The sequence below is a fragment of the Anarhichas minor genome, unplaced genomic scaffold (genome assembly GCF_050575085.1).
Source record: "Anarhichas minor isolate MPS153535 unplaced genomic scaffold, ASM5057508v1 ptg000073l, whole genome shotgun sequence".
In the NCBI taxonomy this organism is placed as follows: Eukaryota; Metazoa; Chordata; class Actinopteri; order Perciformes; family Anarhichadidae; genus Anarhichas; species Anarhichas minor.
The window spans coordinates 11,492,501-11,497,500 of NW_027466519.1; positions in this window are offsets into that span (position 1 = coordinate 11,492,501).

Below are 5,000 nucleotides of genomic sequence, written 5' to 3' on the forward strand. Positions count from 1 at the left end.
GACACGGCAGCAGCAGCAGCGGCGGAGCCAGGGACGGCAGCGCGAGCGGCAGTGGCATCAGAGGCTACAGCGGTGACAGCAGCGGCGGGGCCAGTGACCACACCCAGCCAGCCTGGCATAGGCGGTGACGTAATACGAGCCAGCGCGGGTCTGCAGGAGCAGAGCCCGGCCAAGCCGAGCAAGGTCCGGGTGTCGAGACTGGCTACGGGGAGAGGGAGAAGCGTGGTGACGAAGGGCCTGGAGGCCAAGGAGCAGCCAAGAGTCTTGCTGCAGTCGGAGATAGGGTCCTCCCTGGACTTTGCTGATGTCTCCAACTTGTCAGTTGACTGTTCCCCCCTGATGCTGCCGGACGTGTCTGACACAGAAATGGACGGAGAACAAGTGCAAACGGTGAGGAAAAGGAATTCTGATTTATTAAAGAAAGGAGGTAATAGGAAGAAAGTGCAAAAAAAATAATGGGAATATCTGTATTTGGGTTTTTGCATCTTTCCTTACTGTTTGCCCTCATGGCTCTGGACTCTTTTTCTATAACTTCATTTAATACGAATGGGTTCAAAAACATACTGAAGACCCAAGCTGTTTTAGAGAAATATAAGCATGCCGACTTTCTCTGCCTTCAGGAAACTGGGTGGGATCAGGATACTGTAAAGTGTGTACAAAAAATGTGGAGTGGAGAAGTTCAGGCTCAGGAGGGAGCTGGGAGAGCTAGGAGGGTAGCTCTTTTAATCAATAAGAATCACAGCAATAACAGCAAGGTAATTTATAAAGCCGATGATGGCAAATGCCTAATAATTGACTGTTTATTCAATAATGAAGTAATCAGACTTATAAACATCCACGCTCCAAACATAGAAGAAGATCGCAGGATCTTCTTCAAAAGCTTGGATAAATGGATTAACAATAAAACCATCCTACTGGGGGATTTTAACACCACTTTGAGCAATAGCGACAGCTCCCATGACAAATGCAAATGTGACACCAGCAGAACAGCTTTAAAAGATCTTATGACGAATAAAAACATGGTCGACGCATGGCGTGTGGTGAACCCTGGGTCGAGAGTCTATTCCAGAAGGCAGGTTGTGTTGGGTGTTTTAAAGCAGTCCCGTATCGACCTGGTCCTGGTGGCCTCTGGCCTAGTGAAAAAAGCCTCGGGTGTAAAGTACACCTTTAATACTTGGAGCGATCATGCATATGTTGACCTAAAGCTAGGTGATAATACGGGAAAAAGGGGAAAAAGCACTTGGTGCTTTAACAATAGCTTGTTAGAGGACAAAGAATATAAAGAAAAGATAACCAAATTTCTGACCCAATGTGCCTATGACGTTCCTTTTGTGGAAAATAAAATCACATTTTGGGATGAAATTAAATTAAGAATAAAAAAAGTCACTATAAAGTATAGTAGGGACAAAAATTGGGTCAAGAAGAGAGAGGAGAGTATATTAAATGAACTACTAAATAAAGAAATAGATAGAATGGAGCTAAACAACAGCCATAATAGCGAGAAGTACGAGCTTTATAGAGCTAAACTAGCAGGAATTGAGGCCCACCGTTGCAAGGGTGCTGCGGTCAGAAGTAGGTCTCTTTTCCTGCTAGAGGGGGAAAAAAGCACGGCTTTCTTTTTAGGACTGGAGAGAGCAACTCAGGAAAAGCAATTCATTGCAGAACTAAAAGATGACAATAATAAAACTTTTACGGAAAACAGTGACTTATTGAGGCTAGCTCATAGTTACTATAGCTGTCTGTACAAAGGGCAATGCCCAAAAGAACCTCACATACAGCAGCTAACAAATCAGGTTAAAATTCAGATCAGTGATAACGACAAAACATTTTGTGACTCACCTACCACAACCGGGGAGATAGAGGCAGCGATACAGGGGCTTAAAAAGAACAAAAGTCCTGGATCAGATGGCCTCACTGCGGACTTCTATTGCTGCTTTTCTGAGTTGCTCTCTCCAGTCCTGTTGAAAGTTCTGGAGGAAATGGAGGTACAAAATGATACCTCGAAGACAGTGACCGAAGGTATAATTACGTTGATTTATAAAAAAAAAGGTACAAAAGATGAACTTAAATTCTATAGACCAATTAGTCTCCTAAATACGGACTATAAAATATTTGCAAAAGTGCTCGCAAATAGACTGAGAGAGGTGATAAAAACTGTTGTTTCAGAGACCCAGTCCTACAGTATCCCTGATAGAGACATTAGCGATAACATCATCGCAGTGAGAGATATCGTCGATAAAATGTCTGAAGAGGGGGGGTGCATATTGGGCATAGACCTCGAAAAAGCCTTTGATAGAGTAGAACAGGTTTTTATGTGGGAGGTACTGAAGAGCTATGGGTTTGGCGCGGGTTTTATTAACCGGGTTAAGCTCCTCTACAAAAGAGCGGAGAGCAGAATAAAAGTAAATGGATTCCTCACGGAGCCTGTGGTGCTAGGGCGCTCCATCAGACAGGGGTGTCCCCTGTCGGCCTTACTCTACAGTCTGGTAGCAGAGCCCTTAGCTCTTAGCATCACGAGTGACAACAGCATTGAGGGTTTTAAAACTGAGGGTAACAAAATGGTTAAGGTCATACAATATGCGGACGATATTAATATATTTATTAAAAACACGTCCTACATTGAACAGGTAATGACCCATATCGCAAACTATGAAAGGGCGTCTGGGGCAAAAATAAACATAACAAAATCTGAGCTTATGATCTTTAACGGAGATAAGGTGGACGCCGCTAAATGGGGCTTTAAAATCACAGATGACGAAAGGAAAATACTTGGTATTTATATAGGTAAAGATAGCATTAAAGCTAGAGACCGGAACTGGCAAGAGCTTCTAATAAGAATACGTAATACCTGTAACCTGTGGAAGGCCCGAGGGCTGACCATAAGAGGGAAGGTAATCGTATCTAATGCTCTAATTCTGTCCAAAATGAATCACATTTTGGGGTCTTGCGAGCTGCCGAGTTGGGCGTTAAATTCTTTAAACAGCGTGATCTCTTCTTTCTTGTGGAAGGCGCAGGGCAATATGATCGCTCGTAAGACTTTAATCGCAAAAAAAAGGGAGGGGGGCTTAGACCTGATTGACATAAGTGCAAAAAGAGATGCACTTAGGGTTAAATTGATAGGCCGGTTTTTGGATTCGAAGAGGCAGCACCCATGGAAAGATACCTTGGCAGGTCTCCTGGCAAAGTATGGTGAGAGGAGCAGCTACAATTTGTACGCCTTCTCTCCCAGAAATGTCACAGGAGGCTTTCCGGGGTTCTACCGTGAAGTGCTGGGGGCTTGGGACAAATTTCTGCCCCACCTTAGACCTGACGTAGAATATAAAGAGCATGTGATTCGGTTGCCTTTCCTAAATTCGCCCTTCTTCTCCCACAAAGGCAGACCCCTAGCGTCTAAGGCCCTCCGTGAGGCAGGCCTGACAACGCTGGGGGGCGTCTGTGGGAGAGGGGGTGAATTTTTATTTTTTGATAAAAACAAAACACTTATGGGACTGAAGAGGGCGGGAGGGGCGTTCAAAACTAAACAAATAATGGACTTAGGGATGAGCATCACCCAAGGGGTGGAAAAAAGTTGGCGTACGCTGACTTCTCGTGGTATTCTGATGCAGGATGATGCTGTGAATTTCCTCCTGTGCCAAGGGGCGAAGTCCACTCCACTTCCTCAAATAAAGACTAAAGTTATTTATGATATTTTGATTCAAAAGCTGATTAAAAGACCCGCAGCAGAACTTAGATGGGCAGCCATATTCCCCACCAAAACTGTAACATCCATCTGGTGCAACCTGGCAATACCTTTTTTATCGCATACAGTATTTAACACGGACTTTAAACTGAGGCACAGGAGGTTCTACTCTAGCATCGTCCTGCATCAGATACACAAGCTGAAATTTCAGCGGCTTTGCCCAGTCTGTGGACTGGAGGATGAGGATTTCGAGCACCTCATACTGAGATGTGGTGCTCTTAGTGGTTTTAAAACATATGTCTGTCAGTTTTTAAAAACTGGCTGTGGTGCTACTGCGGCGCAACTGACAGAGTGGGACTGGGTGTGGCTCTTCGGCCTCCCCAGGCAGGGTAGAGGGGGCATTACGATGCAGGTGAACACGCTCCTCGCTTTCGCCAGGCATGCAGCAGTCCTAAGGAGGAATTATGCGTTGTTCGAAAATAAACAAGTGAATGTAAAAGAACTCTTCAAAAATCTTTTGAAGGCGCACTTGGGACTGCTGCACGCCTGTAGGGAGGAGGTGTTCACCGAGCTGTTCATTAGTAGAACAGCTTTGTGTAAGGTTGGGGAGGGTGGGGGTCTGGTTTTTAATTTCTGAGGGTTAGTATAGTGGGGTGTTTTTTGGGTTTTGTTGATTGGTTTGTGCGGGTTTAGGTGTGTTGTATGATTAAATAAACGTTTTGATTGTAAATATGTTTAAACAAATTTTGGGGTGTATTTGTGTTCATCTTTTGTCATTTGTTGTAAGTAAAAACAGCTATCTGTCAGTTAATTTATGGGGCGGTTTCATTTTATTGATTGGGTTTGCGGGTTTGGGTAAATGTCAAGTATCTGAAATCTAATTTAGAACTTTGTTTTGAGGGTTTATTTCTACCATTATTTGTTAAATAGCCAATGGCTGTTTTGAAAAAAAAAAGAAAAAGAAAAAAAAAAAGAAAAAAAAAGAGTTTGTGTTTGAATGTGTGCAAAAATTTAACATGTTGTATTTTTGATAATAAAAACAAGAGAAAAAAAAATTCGCGCCCGATCTCGTCCGATCTCGGAAGCTAAGCAGAGTCGGGCCTGGTTAGTACTTGGATGGGAGACCGCCTGGGAATACCGGGTGCTGTAAGTTTTTTCACTTCTCTCTCCAAAAGGCAGAGGACACTGCTGCTTTTTCACTTGAGAAATATGAGAAAAAGGCAAGATTGAAGAAGAGATGCATACAAAGATGTGGGTAACGGTAAAAAGGGAAAAGAGAATCAATCAATATATCAATATTTTCTTATTTTTGGAATGTTAA